At 36.7% G+C, this 18,220-nt stretch overlaps 1 protein-coding gene across 1 annotated transcript in view; it reads left to right on the top strand.

The window, feature by feature from the left end:
- The window catches only part of TENM1 (teneurin transmembrane protein 1), an 854,513-nt gene that overhangs the window by 62,623 nt on the left and 773,670 nt on the right, over window positions 1-18,220 (top strand). The gene's annotated exons all lie outside the window — the stretch shown is intronic.

Here is an 18,220-nt window from a genome sequence, read left to right as displayed (position 1 = left end):
AAAAAAAAAAAGAATTTATAGTAATTGTAGATTTTAAGGCCAAGTTACAAATTTTCAGATGCATTTTAATTGTCAGCAAATATTTTAAGATTGGAGAATCACATTTATTTGAAATATTTGTGAAGAAACTTAGCTACAGCCTTGATGATTTCCAGTATTTGTAGTGATGTCCTAATTATCATACTACTTATAACAATTGAGAACTATGGTAATTGAGAAGGAGAATCTTCCACAATCTAATTCAAGTCAATCCCATTAATATGAACTCCATAGGGGAGCCACATGTTCTGGCTGCAGTGAAATGCTTGCAGTCCCAAAAAAGAAATCAGGCCCAGATTTTCTGTGGGAGATGGGGATTAAATTAATAGTTAATGGAGAAAATAAAAAATTGGAAGGGGGAGGACTTGGACACGCCTTCACTTCACTCATTCATTCACTCATTAAATATTTATGAGTGGCCGGGCAAGGTGGCTCACACCTGTAATCCCAGCACTTTGGGAGGCTGAGGTGGGCAGATCACCTGAGGTCAGGAGTTTGAGATCAGCCTGGCCAACATAGTGAAACCCCGTCTCTACTAAAAAAAAAAAATACAAAAAATTAACTGGGCGTGGTGGGGAAGGGGATGCCTGTAGTCCCAGCTACTTGGGAGGCTGAGGCAGGAGAATTGCTTGAACCTGGGAGGCGGAGGTTGCAGTGAGCCAAGATCGCACCACTGCACTCCAGCCCGGGCGAAAGTGTGAGACTCTGTCTCAAAAAAAAACAAAACAAAACAAAACAAAAAAACAATTTATGAGCACCTGCCAGGTGCCACATCCTGTGCTGGGTTCTACAAATAAGACAGGTGAAGTCGAAGTCCTTGTCCTCATGGTTGTTCATTACATCCAGATGTGGATGTTCCTATGCTCCTGTGGTATTCTGTTAGTTGTTTCGGAAACTTGGTTGGTTCATTATGGTTAAAGTTCTAAATTAGTTATGATTAAGATGTTGAGGTGCAGAGAGGGGAGGGCAGAGGGAAGGAGAGTTGCAACTGAACAAAAGAGCCATGAAATGCTTAGCTGTTCTCTCTTTGCCACACTCCTTCATCACTGCCTAATTTTCACAATGGATTAGCAAATGTGAAGTGTTCTGTAGGCAGACATGACTCCATTCAAAGCTTTTCATAATCATTTTGGAAAGTGGCAGGAATTAGAAGCCCAGCATTGGCAGCACAGGAGGTAAGGGTGATATTTATTATAGACCATTTTTTGCTTTGTAGTTTATGGAGTAAGCTAAGATTACAACTATAATTATATTATTCAATGTTTAAATTTTATATATTATCAGAACAAGTATTAATGTGTAAGAGGCATACAATGTGAAAATTGAGCCATCTCTTTGGATTCATTGAAAGGTTAGTTTTCCCAACTTATATTTATAAATGACTTAGGACCACTGATAATGCTAATGAATTTAGCTAAAAAGTATCTCCAGAATGATATTCAGACATTTTGTACACTTAGATTTATTCTACAATTCAGTGGGGAACAAAACCATTCAAAACCATTTTATTTTGAATAGTTACTTCTTGCTTTCCTAATAAATTTGCTTTATGATTCAAAATTATTCTGGATCAATGAGACATGATGGACATCTATGAAAAAATAAAAATATATAAATTATACAGATTTTTTAAATCCATATGTTTAATTTCATAGTCTAGAAAAAAATAACATCTAGATTTGACTATTTTCCCTAATACCTGGAATGTATATTTTAGATAACATAAAGGGAGATGAAGTAAATGCTATGTTAGTCTCTTTTCAAGGAAATCTTGTGACTTTTTCAACATTCTATCACAATGTCGGGAAAATTCATGTTTTATAATCTAGAATTTTATTTGCCTTGCTTTATGTAGAGAATAGTTACTTTCCTTTTGTCAGAATTTCTAATTTCTAATGTCTCTTATGCTAGCTGCTATTTTGGTGATAGGTGCTTTTAAAGAGAGCTTCAAATGGTTGTACTACTTTTACCTAGTAGCTAACATTAGTTTCCATGACAGAAGGTGTGTAAACTATTGTCAGTCTTGACAATATAGAAACAAGATCAGCTTTACTCAAGAAAGTTTTCATTTAGGTTAATAATATTAGGGTAAAATCCCAACTGAGTCTATATCAGGAAATCTTTTATGATCTGATATTATAACACATTCAAGAATAACAAATTTTCCTTTAAATAAAATTAGAGGGAGTTGCTTTGAGGCTGAATAAAAAATATATTGGAAAACTGCTCTGTTGGGAACCCATTTATCTCTGACTCTAAGACTAATCATGTTATGAATAGACGTACACACTCTGGGCAACTTGAAAAACAGTTTGTTCAGCTCCAGAAGGACTCTCTGAGAGATTTCTTGCCTGAAAAACTCTCGATTTGACTCCGCCTCTTTATGAGATTATCAAATATTTTTACATGTTTTGCTTTTGCATGTGTATGCATCCCAGGATGATGGTTCATACTTGAATTATGTTTATTGTTCATATTCTTTTATCTCATTTTTTCTCCTTGGTACACCATGTCAAGTATTACTGATTATTAACAGATGCTCTCTCGATGGGCCTATTTAGGGGCCTACATCTTATTTCCAAAGGGCTTTTGCATACTCTCACTGCTGTTTCCTTTGGATAAGAATTTTGGGACTATGTATAGGCAGCATACACGACACTGTGATACTTAAGATCAGTTATATTTTCAGATGGCACATCTTATCCTTGTTAGAATGACCTGAAGCCTTGTGGTTTTAGCTGCACCAGGATGAGATGCCTAGAGATGTAGAAGGGTCAGACTTCAGTAGAATTGCAGTCCAGGCTTGCCTGTCCATGCTAATGGAAAGATGTCATGTTGTATAGCAGTGGGGGTTTTCAGCTTTTTTTTTTTTTTTCAAGAAGGAAATAATGTTTTTAAGTAAAATTTTCTGTAGAACCCCAATATCTACAACAATTAAGAAAATGGAGTTGCCCAAAGCAGAGAAAGAGCTGAGACCCACTCTCTCATCTGCTTTGCCTTCTGCTAGGCCTCCTTGTCACCCCGCTCCGTGACCCTTCAGGAACCTCTGTGGAGTATTAAAGCTCTGAGGAATGAAATTGATAACCATTGTGGTACGAATAATTTTTCTTTTTTAAAATCCTTGATCATTGACTGAAATTTTTAAAAAACTACATTTCAAAATTGAGGTGTCAGCTATCTAGGGAAATCATATCAGTTAAAATAAAAGCAGTCCCACTATCCAAACTGGAATGTGGAAGAAATAAAAACCTTCTCATCTTTACCACCCTAACAAAAAATTAAGCATAAAGAGCGATAAAAGTTCAAGTAATTTGAAAGCCAAGTTGCATAGCCCAGCCTCTTATTTGCTGTGTGGATAGAAAGTGAACTAACATTTGATGACTATCTACTATCTGAAAAACCTTCTGCCATGTGCATTATACAATATTCTCTAATTTAAATCTCACAACAATCCTGGGAGGTGGAAATTATTCCTATTTGACAAACAATAAAAATGTGGCTGGTGGAGATAAAGAAACTTACTTGAGATCACACAGCTAGGAAGTGGAGGGTCTGGGTTCTGAACCCTAATCTGACTGGCTCAAATGCTCATACCCTTTCTCCAGTCCTGCGCTTTATTTCCAGAAATATAGTGAAGGGAAGCAAGGATATTATGAACTATAAACACAAGATTGTCCTGAAAAATATAGAGATGCCCTTGACCACAAACACAGTGTTTTTCATTTGCTATTTATATACCACTATATCTGTGCCCCCTTCCTTTTATATGCAATATATTTGATATATTCTTCCTTCCTCACTCCTCTTCTGTTATGCTTCTCTCCTTTCCTCTTTCCCTTCTCTCTCTACTTCCACCTTGACTGTTGCACAGTCTTAAGAGATATGGGTCCTCCTCTCATCTAGACACGGTATTTGTTGGTTTTAAGAAATGAAAACCCAGTTAAGATAGTAAAGTGAGAAGGTCCTTAAAAGAATATAGAGGTACCTCACAGAATGCAGGGGCAAGATGTAACTGCCACACCAGGAAATGAGGTGGCTTTTCTACCTCTCTGTGAGTGCATAGTTTTCCTTATGTCTGCTTCTCTCAAATGGCTTCTTTCTGCATATCTGCTCTTACTCCCTTCTCACACCTCTGCTCCTCTTAATTGGCTCCCTCTGCTTAGGAATCTTTAGCATTGCTCAATATGGATGGCCTGGCCCTAACTCTGCGTGGGCTTTCAGATCCAGTGCCTGGAACTTTCCTCCATATCTCTAAGTTTAATGTCTTGTGGGCATAAGGTTGGCTCAGCTGAGCTTATAAATACATCCTCTTTTGCGTTAGGTGTTCCACCCTGATCCAGTCAGCTATACTGGAGTGACAGGTCACAGGTTCGAATATGGTCCCTTCAGTTGAGATTATAGGTAGGGCCTAAACCCAAAGATAGGTCTAGTATACTTTCGTCGATACTGGACTTTACTTCCAGATATATTCTCCTTCCTTTACCCTAATTAATTACTCTAGAGAAGAAAGGAAGGAGGGAGCCCTGTGGGTAGCAGGACTTTCTCCTACAAAGGAAGTTAGATTGTTCCATTCAGGGCTTGTGGTGGTTGATGTGTTTAGCTCAACCAGATTTGGACATCCCACAGTGTGGCAGAAGGCTCAGAAACCTTTGTAGGAAATGAGGTCGAAAAAATATTACTTAGGTAATTACTTTTGCAACAACTTTTAAAAATGTATTTGATAAATAATCTTTTACATATTTATAGGATACATGTGATATATTGTTACATGCATACAATGTGTAATACACAAGTCAGGGTACTTAGGATATCCATAACCTCAAGTATTTATCATTTCTATGTGTTAGGAACACTTCAAGACTTCTCTCCTAGCTATTTTGAAATATATAATACATTGTTGTTAGCTAGCTATAGTCATCCTACTCTGCCATCAAACATTAGAAATTATTCTTTCTATCTAACTGTATGTTTGTACCTATTAACCAACCTCTTTTCATCCCCTCATCCATCCACCCACACACCCTTCCCAGCCTCTGGTAGCTGTCATTCTTTTCTGTACCTCCATGAGATCAACTTTTTTAGCTCCCACATATGAGTGAGAACATGTGAAATTTGTCTTTTTGTGTCTGGCTTATCTCACTTAACATAATGACCTCCAGTTCCATCCGTGTTTCTGCAAATGACATTTTATTCATTTTTTATGGCTGAATAGTATTTCATTAAAATAGTATTTCATTAAAATTTTGGATTAGTATGAACAACATGAAAAGCCTTTACGATGTGGCACAGTCGCGTTAGACATGGGTCAAAAACGTGGGTGTAGTTCACCTTGCCTGAAATTGTGTTACATGTATAAGTGGTAGAAACCAGGTTTCTACAAATAAGATGTGCTGGATGCTTTGTTTCTAATAAACTCATCCATGCTCAAGAGAGAAGTATCTATGATGCTGTTGTACTTTAATGCCCAGTAATTACAAAAGTATTTTAAAAATCACTTCAAAGATCATCATCAAAGGATAGTGCAGTCTTTGATTACTCCTTGAATACTCTCTCTCTACTTCTCTCTCTCTCTCATTTTCTGTCTCTGTCTCTCTGTCTCTCTCTCTCTCTCTCCGTGTGTGTGTGTGTGTGTGTGTGTGTGTTGAGGGCAGCTAATTGCAGTGTGAACCTGAAGTAATGCTTTTATTATAGGCTAAAGAAGTTATATTAAACTTTGTCTCTAGGGGTTATGATTTGAGTAGATTATAAGGGTTATGATGTATAGGAACTTGGTTGAAATTATTCTAGTATGCATTATTCCAGGCTTGATGTATCATGTTGTGATATAGCAGCTCTCAATTTTGTAAAAAGCCTAAAAAGGTTTCTTTGGGACTCCCTAGCCATCTCTTATTCTGGACATTTAACTAAGAAAGTAAAAAAGAAGTTCATAATCACCAAGTTCCCAAACTTGTCAATGTATCATTTTCAGGTTGAAGAGTTTTTCATGGAAACGCTTTGCTTCTAGACAGCACCCCTTGCCCTCTGCACAATATCAGCAGGTGCGGTGGTAGCTTCGGGAGGGCTAGCCCCTGTGTGGTTGCTCAAGTTTTTCAACTTTAGAGTCTTCATATCTTATGATTCCCCTATACTTCACGGATGATGACTTTTTGCTTCGTTGGGGCCCTCCCTGACCACTCTATCTACAGCAAACTTCCTCATCCCCCATACTCTCACTTTATACTGTTTTGTTGTCCAAATTTTACTTATCACAATCTGCAATTATTTTGTTTAATCATTTTGTGTTTTATTGAATGTATCCCCCATCAGATTGTAAGCTCTGAGCAGGCAAGGACCATATTTATGTTAGTCAACATTGGTATCCCCAGTGCTTTATACAGTGCCTCACATATAAAATGGGCTCAATAAGCATTGTAGGGATTGGTGAATGAAGAAAACAGTAGTAGAACACTATCATCCATGATAACAAAGCAGCCACAGAAGTCATTTCACTTTGGAAAATGAACCTCTTGGCACAATGGCTGTGTCTCTCATGTGCACATGGTTAGTATACCAGTCATCCCTGAAGAAAGGGATGGGGGATTTGGGTAAATCATATTACATTAGAAGTCCCCACACCTACCATTCAAAATGAATAATTATCAATATTTAATATACTTAATAGAAAAATGCCCCTATTTTAAGTGTGCAGACTGATGATTTTTCATACAATGAGCATACACATGTAGCCAGCACCTAGATCAAGAAACAATATTCCCAATACTTGGAAGCTCCTCTCATGCCTGCTTCCAGTTACTGTTCCTTCAAGGTTAACTATTAGTCTGTCTTCTAACAGCATACATTAGTTTTGCCCATTTGTACTTTATATAAATGGAAGTATACAGTTTCTATTCTTTCAACATTATGTTTGTGAGATCCATCCATCAACAGTATTGTGGCATCCCCCATACTTAATGTTTTTAAACAAGTGGAAATGAATCCCAAGACACAATGAGAGGGCAACGTAATGAGGAAAGGAGGCTAGTTATATAGAGTGATGATTGGAGATTTATGTGCTGAAGTGAGCTATGTTCTATTAAATTCACTATGCCTTCTTTGCTTCCTCTAGCCTTGCTTCCCAAATCCTAAACATTCAGCTTACAGATATCTGCCCTTGGGAAAAATACTTACTAATCCACCGAAAATCCATCTCTGCTACTGCAGAAAAAAAAAAAAAAAATCTTTTGAGCCTGTGCTCTCTCCCTGAGGTGTGTCAATACTGCCATTTCTTTATACCAGGGGCAGCATTTAATTATTGATTCTTAATGCATATGTCCTGGAGGTGTTTATTAACCTGAGTTTAGGGACGTTGTTCTTTCCCTCTCCGTGCATGAATTTATGAGAAGACCTATAGGGGAGGGGTGATGAAAGAATTGATTAAGTTTCTGGACTTTACACAGAAAGGGATAAAAATAGGATACTATGCATGATTTAAAATTGGCAAGGACAGGCCTCCAGCATGAGGGAATCTCTTTGAGTTATTAATCATGAGTTATATATTTTTGTGACAGTGAAAGGGAGAAGCTTTAATTAAACACACCTTAATAAACTTCCCTTACAAAATTCCTTTTTAAAAATAAATATGGCATCAAGTAATACATGGAAGGTGTAGAGTAACTCTTCTAGAGTTCTATATAATGAAGAAGCACCCCCTGACAAAGAAGGTTGCCAAGCACTTGCACAAATTACTAAAAAAGGCTGGGGAATCACTGGCCATCTGTTCAGCATGGTTCTCATGCAAGTGTGCCTGGAGCCATGGGGCTAGATGACATGATATTAGAAGGAAAAGATCTTTTGGTTTTCATTTGATGATTATCAGGTTTCTTTAAGTCTAAAAAATGCCTTAAAACTTAAGTAATAAAATAAGGTGTTCTTTTGGCTCATGCAGTGTGTTGATCTCTGTCTCTCCCAAGCATTTTTAGACTTCATGCCAGAGACCACCTGGAGGCAAAAGACACCATTTATTTAATTCCTTCCAATACTAGTACCACACATTAAAAAAAAAAAAAAAAAAAAGTATTGTGCTGTTGCTTTCGTAAAGAGCTATTATTTACTGGGTCTCATTTTAAAATGTTTTTATTGCTTTTTAAAGTGGTCAAAATGACACTTTTAAAACCCACAATTTTGTGTGACCTGCATATTGAACCAGTCCAGACACCACTTGAAAGGTCTTCGCAGGCCACTATGGCTCCAATAGTAATAATAATCAATATCACTTAGACTACTTATTGGGTACATACTATGTGCCAAGAACTGGGAGGCACTTTATATACGTTATCTCATTTAATTTTCTCAATGATCTGGCAAGACAGGCACAACCATCACTCCACTAATAAATGAGGGAAATGAGTCTTCGCCCAGTCAGATAATTAGTCCTCAGCCACATTGCTCGTTTGTTCAAGCACTGAATTATGAACTTGGGTCTGTCTGACTCCAATGCCCACATTCCTTCCCTACACCATACTTTCTTAGTACTTTGGGAACCGTGGTCTACACTCATTTCTTGATCTCTTTGGGAGATTGGTTCCAGGACCCCATGGATACCAAAATTTGAGTATGTTCAAGTCCCTTATACATTTGCATATAATCGATGCACATTCTCCTGTATGCTTTAAATCATCCCTAGATTACTTATAATACCCAAATACATGTAAATAATGTTATACTGTATTGTTTTTTTCTGTTTTTTTTTAATTGTTCTATTGTTAATTTTTAATTTCACATAGTTTCAGTCTGTGGTTGGTTGAATCTGCAGATATGGAACCCATGGATGTGGAGAGCTCACTATATTTCAAATAAGACTGAAACAAACACAACTTCTGATTTGGATATCTTTCTAGGTTCATCTGGTTTGTTTTCTGGTCACTTTTAACATGTAGTAATCAGTACTAGGTTTGAACCTTGCCTTTGCCACTTGCCAACTTTGTGACCTGCAGCATGTTACTTAACCTCTCTGAGGCTCAGGTTTCTCTTTCATGAAATAGTTAGAATAGTAGAACTCACTTAATAAAGATGTTTTAAGAGTTAAAGGAGATGATGCAAGTGAAAGTATATATCAAAATAATAACAAGTGCATAGTAGATGTGCAAGACTATTAATAACAAAGATACTAGGATTGGTTTTCGAACTTAGAGCACCTTGGCAGTCTCTCTTCTACTTCTCAGTAATTAACTCAATTGCTCTCTTAGAAGCCTTTTCTGTTCATCAGGATCAGAAAACGTTTCCTTACACCCAGAGTTTAACAGCTGAATCCAGGCTGTCTTTACAAAATAAATCTTGATTCTCATACTTCGATTTTTAGCAGCCTGTCTTCTCTTCCTTAAGGTCTAAAGAATAACCATGAAAATAAAAACGTGATTCTGCTGAGACAGCATTTGAAAAAAATAATAAATGAAAACTAACCCCAATGAAAACAAATAACATATATCCAAGCATCTCAAACATTTAAAATGTTGTAAAGGTAGAACTCATGCCTATTTACCTAGCCCTATGATTGTCATATATTCCAAACCAAAAATTAGGACACATAGTCCAACAAAGAATTCGTTTTCAGATTTGTATTCTGATTTATAGAATAAGATACATGGAAGCATAACAATTAAGTTGCATTTAGCTATACATTTTCTGAATCATCTTTATTGAGAAGAATATGGGACACTATAAAGTTGAACTCTCCTAAAGATTAGGGACATGTGATACTCTACACTTTTCTTTTGAATAGAAGCATATCAGTAATCTTTGAATATCCTTGAAAAGTACCAAGATAGAAGGTTATTAACATTCATTGCAATGTTAATAACTTTATTCCAGAATTTTCTTTTGTTTCTGTTGTATAACTTGTAGAACACCCATTAATGCAATGCCAAGCTTATAGAAACAAATGCTTTATGTAATTTTTAGTGTCGGTAAAAGTGATATTCAGAGGGAGAAAAGATAAGTAGCCCCAGGGTTCGATAGACATCATTTAGTAGTCATCCTGTTAACCTAAAATCCTACACATAACCAATTACCATTGTAATGAGAACTTTAATTTTTAAACTTCCTATCCAATTTCTTTCAATCATTGCTGCAAAACATTTGAAAGCCAGTAATGCAGAAGGTGCTTTATAGGCCTGTGTTAGAAATGGTCACATCTCCAGGGAGCTAAAATCACAGCAGATCACACAAGTAGAGTGATCTTCTTTTTATTGTGGGCATTATATAACTTCAGCTTTGAAAAAAGTTGTGTTAAGGATGAAATCCAGCGACTTTTAGTGATAAAAAAAATTTTGCAACCATTGTTCATAGAATACACACCCAAGGCCATTTTTTCTCTTGATCTTTTGAAAGAAATTGTACTATCTGAAATGAATCCAGATAAAGGAGATTGAAGGCAGTGGATGTTCATAAAATTCTTGTTTGGATATGGCAGGTCTCTGGGTGGTTTTTGCTGTTTAGGACCTTCTCTGCTTCTCCTCTCCTGCCCACTTTTCTCTTGTACCTATTCTTAAAGAGACCACTCTGTTAGTTTAGAGTGATTCATTTATACTAGTGGTGAAAAGGCATTTTCATCCACTACCATGAGGTATTATTAATCTACTGGGCCTTCATAAATTTCATTGTGAAGGGACTTAATTTGTTTTTATTATGAGAACTTTTGAGCACATTCAGTTATCATAATCAAAAAGCACTTAACCGCCTGTGCGCTGTGCCAAGAGAATTACAGAGACACATTTTCTTCCCTCTGAGTGTTCAAGTTTAACAGTGACTGCCAGGTTGTGTGGATCACTGTGTGGAGGGACAGAATGATGCATGATCTTGGAGAGCAAACTTGGGTCTAAAGGTATCAGGCCAAACCAGCAAACCTGTGTCATAATTGGGAGTTTCGGGAGAACTAGTGGTTGATGTGAGAAATCCAGTCATGCTGGAGGCACAAACAGAAGCCCAGTTTGGTATATGTAGACTAGAGAACTGCATCCAGAGGATTAAGCATGGTAAAAGGGTACAAGACTGGAGTCCAAACATACAACCAACTTGGTCAGGATTCATTTCAGGCAAGAAGAAACTGGGAATAGAGTTTTAGCCCAGATTCAAAACAGATAGCCGTGTCCTCCTAATTACACAGCCATGGTGAAAAATCTATATTCCTTCCTTTGCCCCTGATTTTAAACAGCCTTTCTCTTGTATTTGGATCTGGAATACTGGTTTGGGCTGCTTCCTCAGGTGAGGCAGGCTGCTGCAGACTATGTGTATTATAACATATACTGATATACTACAGTAAGCTCTTGTAATCTTACCTTTGAGACAAGATTAATATGAACAAAACACTTATTCAAAGGTCAAATGATATCTAGTGTCTGGGGTTTGGTTGCAGTATACATGGACCTTTTCTTAGAACTCCCTCTTTTTTGGCGACGAAATACAAAAATCAGGCTGACTTCCACCGAAGCAGCTTTTAATATTTACAACTGAGGAAACCAACTGATATCTAAACAGAAGGTTTTTTCCAATCTTTTCATCCCTAAGGGCAATAGGCTTTTCAGAAAGACATCTTGGATTGTGGTAAACTCCAATGATCAGTAAATCTGCCCATTGGCAAGTATGAAATCAGCCCCTGTTTTTAAAAAATAATTTCCAATTTTTATTTCTATTTTTTTTTTTTTCTGGAGCAAAGGTGATTATTCTCTTAGTTACAGGACTTTATCTGGACCTCTAGTTTGATGACATTAGCCACTATACTGGTCTCAACTGGGACAAAGATACTATTTCTACATAGTGTCAACACTGGCCTGATTAATAGATACTACTGCTCTTTTAGAATAAAGGCAAACATAAACCTTGAAGTAAGTGAGAGGGGAGGAGACAAGGACTTTAGGGGATGCTTTAAAAGCTGCTAATTTCTCTTGATGCCATTATTCCTCTGTGCATGCTTAAAGGATTATCTTGATGTTGGAGTAGTGATCCAGAGAGTATCATTTGTAACCTTGGGGGTAGGGATGGGGTGATGGGGAAACTGTTCTAAATAAACTCTGAGACAGTCAGTTCAAGAAGAAAGTTAAGGCTACACCTTGAGTTTGACAAAAATAAGTTCTTAGTGATACTTGAAGAATTACCAGTGGCCTATGTTCCTAAGAAAGGAGTAAGAAGGCCAGACACGGTGGCTCACGCCTGTAATCCCTAAAGGCCCTCCCTTTAGGAGGCTGAGGTGGGCGGATAACGAGGTCAGGAGATTGAGGCCATCCTGGCGAACACGGTGAAACCCCGTCTCTACTAAAAATACAAAAAAATTAGCCAGGCGTGGTGGCGGATGCCTGTAATCCCAGCTACTCGGGAGGCTGAGGCAGGAGAACAGTGTGAACCCGGGAGCCGGAGATTGCAGTGAGCTGAGATCACGCCACTGCACTCCAGCCTAGGTGACAGAGCGAGACCCTAGAACTTAAAGTATAATAATAAAAGAAAGGAAAAAAAAAAAAGAACAAAGGAGAAATGGTAGAGAAAGGCACTCATCAGTTTTGTATATTTTACCTTCATAATAATGTTATGAGTGTGTATACTTTATCATCTTCATTTTATAGTTGAGTAAACCGGAGCTCAGAGAGGTTAAATAACTTGTTTAAACTGTAGTTAAGAATTAGGCCCTAAAGGCAGAGGCAGGTGAGCCTGAATTCTGGCTTCCCCTAATTTCTACCAGTATGACTTTGGGATAGCTACTTAAACTTTCTGTGCCTGGTTTCCCCATCAATAAAACAGCGAATATAATAGTACCTACAGTCAATCATAGGAATTTTGTGGATATTTAATGAGATAATGTGTATGAGTCACTTAGCAGTGTTCCAGACACCAACTACTCAAAAAGGGTATCTGCTTTGTAGTTATCATCACCATTATCAGCGTTGTCCTTACCCCCTCTATCCAGATGTCAGACACCAAAGCTTATGTTGTTTCTACAACATTATAGTGCCTCCTAGTGGTAGTAAGAGTGGTGGAGCCAGAGAAAGTTAATGTGCACAAGTAGAAGATGAAAAGATAAGGCCATGAGAAAAATGAGAAAAGGCAAAATTTAAAAGGAAGATAAAAGGAGCTTTATACTAACAGGTGTAATCACTAGAAGCTCACTTGTAAGCAGTTGTCTCAGATGCCATACTCAGTGTATCCTGCACTAGAACAACCCTTTCTCTCTGAACCCCTGAGGTTACTAGATTGTGGAGAATAGAACCACATGTGACCACTCAATGAGACTCATGGAGAGGCTTTCATTCGGCTTTGTTTGAGAAAGCCACTATGTAGAGCTCATCTAATAGATCTGAACCCTAACTCAAAGACATTTTCAAACTAGTTCCAAGGCCATGCACACGCAATGAAAAACATGCTTAACTATGGGATACAGGGAATAATCGATCATTAAAGTGTTAATTAACCAAATTTATTGAAAATTGAAATCACCCCAACTGTCAAATGAGTCATGCTCCATGGACTTTCTGTGTTCTAAATATTGCTCAAATCATGCAAACGTTGTGTGAAACTGTTATGTTGGCTGCTTTTACGCAATTTCACCTCATTTACATGAACTTTGATGTTGCTTAGGGATATTCAATACAACAGCACCCAACAAAGTACTCAAGTATGTACAGCCATTGGAAGAGTAATGACTGTAACGTGTCTAGATGTACAGGAAAGCTAGCTTCTTATAACCCAGATTGAGCTAAATTAGCCTGATGAATTCATTTTCCCTGCTATTGTTGGTTTGACCTTCATTTCAATATAAAAATGACAGAAAATAGAACACTTTTTGTTTCTCTAGTAATCAATCACCATTTCTACTGATTCATTGTCAGTCCCTACTCCATTCTTCAAGGCAATCAGCCAAATGCCTGCCACCAGAGAAATCCCTGGTTCCAAGCTTAAGTCACCTTCATAAGTACTGAAGTCCAACATACAAAACTATTGGACAGCAGTTTATGAGGGTTTAATCCTTTTTGGACAGGTGGCACTTTTAAGTTCTGGGTAGAAAATTCCAACATTTTGAGATCTGGAATTTTGACCTGGTAGAGCAGCTGATACCTTAAACAAAGCAGTGTTCTCTTTATTCACTAGGTGGCAGAAGCTCCTTAATATATATGTGAGGGATGGCTATAAACACATGTTTAGACTAGTGCATCAGTAAAGCTGTCTTTTAGAGACAGATCATGAAAACGTGAGCCATGAAATATTAAACCAGAGCCTATGAGAAAAGAAATCCTCTGTGTTAACCACAGTGGCTTAGGATTTAATAGTAGTAGAACAAGGTGATTGTTTCTTTAAATAATAAGAATTTGAAGAAATTCCATTAGTAGGTTTGTCAAAATGAAGTGAATTAATAAAATACTTTATTCCTATGTGTTTTGCTGTTTGAAAATTTACTTCTTCAAGTCTCTGCTGAAATGTCATTTTATCAGCAGGTGCTTACCCTCTTTTATACTCCATAACCCTCTGATGTTGCTTTGTTTTACTCTACAGTACCTATTACATTCTGACATACTTTATATTTTACCTGCTTATTTATTTACTGAGTGTCTCCCCTATCCCCTCTGGAATGAAAGCTCTTTGGGAACAAGGACTTTGTTTTGTTCATTATTGTATTCCCAACACACAGAACAGTGACTGGCAGATAATGAGTGCTCAATATACATTCAAGTGAATGAGTGGAAGAATTACCAAAAGGAAATTATTTTTAAAAGATAATTTTAAATTCAACTTTTAAGTCAGCTTGTATATAAAGCCAAGCTGATTTGTATATAAAGTCAAGCTGACTTAGAAGTTGAATTTAAAATTATCTTTTAAAAATAATTTCAATTAATTATAATCAAAGTAAATCATATTATAGTATACATATTTTAATTTTGTTTTGCTATAATCATAAAATATTAAATACTATCATCACCTAAATGGATGTCTTTATGTTAACACTTGATGGTATCTAAGGTAATTAATTTTTAAGTAATTATGCCAAATTTGCTTGCTGTTTTTATATCATTAATCAAGATAATGAACCTTGTCATTGATAACACTGTGATTTACTAGTATTTTGCTCTTTAATTTCAGTTTTTTCTTCTGTTTTGAGTAGTAGTATAATATTTTAGAAACATAAGGAATTAAAATGGTGATAAAATTAGGTGAATTTAGAGAATGTCTGTATTGTTATTTTTAAAATATCCAAACTGCCTCTACAAGTACATCTGTGAAGTTTTAGTTGTAGCATGGTAAAGAGAATCTTAGCAACCAGATAACTTTTGAAAAAACACTGAATGTTTCCAAGCCTCAATTTCCTTATATATAAACACAAGATAGTAATTTCTGTCCTGCCTATTCATAGGATTATTGAGATATATAAAAATTATCTGGGAAATGTAAAATTCTATTCAACTTTAAGGAGTTATAGATGATGCTAGTAATTTCATTTGTCTAATAATTTTAGGAGCTACAGCAATCCCACTCCTAGGTATTTGCTCTGAAGAAAGGAAGCCAATATATTGAAGTGATAGCTGTATTCCAATGTTTGTTGCAGCACTATTCACAATAGCCAAGACTTGGAAGCAACCTAAGTGTCCATTAATAGAAGAATGGATAAAGAAAATGTGGTATACATACATAATGGAATATTATTCAGCCATAAAAAGAATGAGATCCTGTCATTTGCAGGAACATGGATGGAACTAGAGGTCATTATGCTTAGTGAAATAAGCCAGGCACAGAAAGACAAACTTCACATGTTCTCACTTATTTCTAGGAGCTAAAAATTATAATAATTGAACTCATGGAGATAGAGTGTAGGATGGTTACTAGAGGCTGGGAAGGGTAATGGGGGTGGGGGGAAGTGGAGATAGTTAATAGGTACAAAAAATAGAAAGAATGAATAAGACCTAGTATTTGCTAGCACAATAGTGTAACTACAGTGAAAAATAATGTACATTTTAAAATAACATAAAGAGTGTAATTGGGTTGTTTGTAACACAAATAATAAATGTTTGAGGTGATGGATATCCTGTTTACCCTTATGTGATTATTATGCATTGCATGCCTGTATCAAAATATCTCATGTAACCCAAAAATATATACATCTACTATGCACCCACCAAAATCTTAAAAAGTACTTTGTTTTTAATACTCTCTTGTAGGACTTTGGATATGAGCCCTGTCTTAGCTCAGGTTGCCATAACAAAATACAATTCATTGGATGACTTCAATAACAGAAATTTATTTCTTACAGTTCTGGAGTCTAGACGTCTGAGGTCAAGTTTCCAGCCAGTTGAGTTTCTGGTGAAGGTACTTGTCCTGGCTCGTAGACAACTGCCTTCTCACTATGTCTTTACATGACCTTTCCTCAGGGCTTGTGTGTATAGAAAGAGAGACAGCAGTTCTCCAGCGTCTTTTCTAATAAGGTCACTAGTCCTGTTGGATCAGCGTCTTTTCTAATAAGGTCACTAATCCTGTTGGATCATGACATCACCCTTATGACCTTTTTAACCTTAATTACTTCTTTGGAGTCCCTATCTCCAAATATAGTCACACTGAAGGATAGGGCTTCAACATATGAATTTGGGGGAAACACAGGCATTCAGTCCATAACCAACACCAGCAGCATCACCACAATAATGTTCATAATAACTTTTTTTTGAGCACTTTTTGTGTGCGTGCCAGTTACTGTGATAAGTACTTTAAATGAACTATCTCATTGTTTTAGTCAATTATTTCTGTGGCTTATCACAATCACTTGAGGACCAGTGAGAGGGGCTTTTCTCCATGTAATTATTTAAAACCTAGGCTCTTTCTGTCTTGTGGCTGTGGCCTCCTCTGAGTTCTAGAAGTTCTTTCTATTTAGCCGCTGAATGGGAAAAGAAAATAAGGATAGCACATGGGAGGTTTTTATGGGCCATGCTTAGCAGTGCCACGTGACCACTTTTCATTAGCAAGAATTTAGTCACATGGTTATACCTAATAGTTGAGAAATGCAGTCAACCCGTGTGTTCAGGAAGAGGAGAACAGGGCAATACAGATATTAGTGGAGCATTAGCAGTAACTAGCGTACTCATTTAATCTTCATAGTAACCTAAATCGGTAGGTACCATCATTGTCCCTATTTTACCAATGAAGAGAAGGTATTTGCTCAATGCCACACTACTAGTAATTTAAATTGAAACTCAGTCTCCTTCAGAGGGTTGCTTTTAATCACTGTGCTCTTCTTTCTGAACTAGGGATAAGAGTATTATTTCATTGCTATAGTGAATGTTTGAAATGTTTGACCATCTCTCAAAGATGTTTTAATAGATCAAAAATTTTGTTTAGTTATAATTTGTTTAGTTACTAAAGGAAGAAGGGAAAGAAAAAAGGAAGGAAGGAGAACAAACAAGGACAAGCTTTTTGTGGAGGGGTTGGATGCTGTTTCTTATATGCAATCATGTATACTTGTTAATACCATTAATAGCTTATTCACCTTTAGGGTCTTTTTCCTCATTGACATCATTTTTAGAGATACTTCGAATGTGTTTAGGGTTTGGCTGTGACATCAAAGTATATGGAGTCCTTTGTCTGTCTCTGCCTAACTACCTCTTCATAAGGGAGGTTGTACTGTCCAGAGAGACCATATAAACTCATCTTACAATTTAAAGTCATTTGTCCATATTGAGCACAAATTGGAAGGTCAAGGACTAGGATACTGCTTCCCATTGGGCTAAAGGGTTCCTGAAGTGATCTAAAACAGGAGGGATGGGAAATCCCCTTCCCTTTTACCTAAGTGGTTACAGGACTAAACTAAATTACAATAGGTTGCCACTTGTTTTTTGCATCTTGATGGGTTTTATAGCCACCTGGATGGGGCTGCCTCTCCAATGTACCATGTTGAATGGTGCATTGTTTGATTTACAATGTTCAACAAACATTCTTAAATCTCTTCTTATATTTTAGTTGAAAGTTCATTTTATAGATAGCACAATACTATCCTAATTCTAGCTAAGTTATGATAACAAACTACAGAATATGAAATTCTAAGCTTCTAAAAGTTGTCTTCATACCATTCAGATGGTATGCTTCTTAAAATGCCAACATATTACAAAGACCATTTAATTCAGCCTTCTTGAAGCACGAGAAGAAATGATCTTTCTAGCAAAACTGTTTTCCTGCCATATTAAGT

This window comes from Hylobates moloch, unplaced genomic scaffold (assembly GCF_009828535.3).
Source record: "Hylobates moloch isolate HMO894 unplaced genomic scaffold, HMol_V3 SCAFFOLD_7, whole genome shotgun sequence".
In the NCBI taxonomy this organism is placed as follows: domain Eukaryota; kingdom Metazoa; phylum Chordata; class Mammalia; order Primates; family Hylobatidae; genus Hylobates; species Hylobates moloch.
Note: the sequence above shows the minus strand (reverse complement) of the source record. Positions and strands in the feature narration are given on the sequence as shown.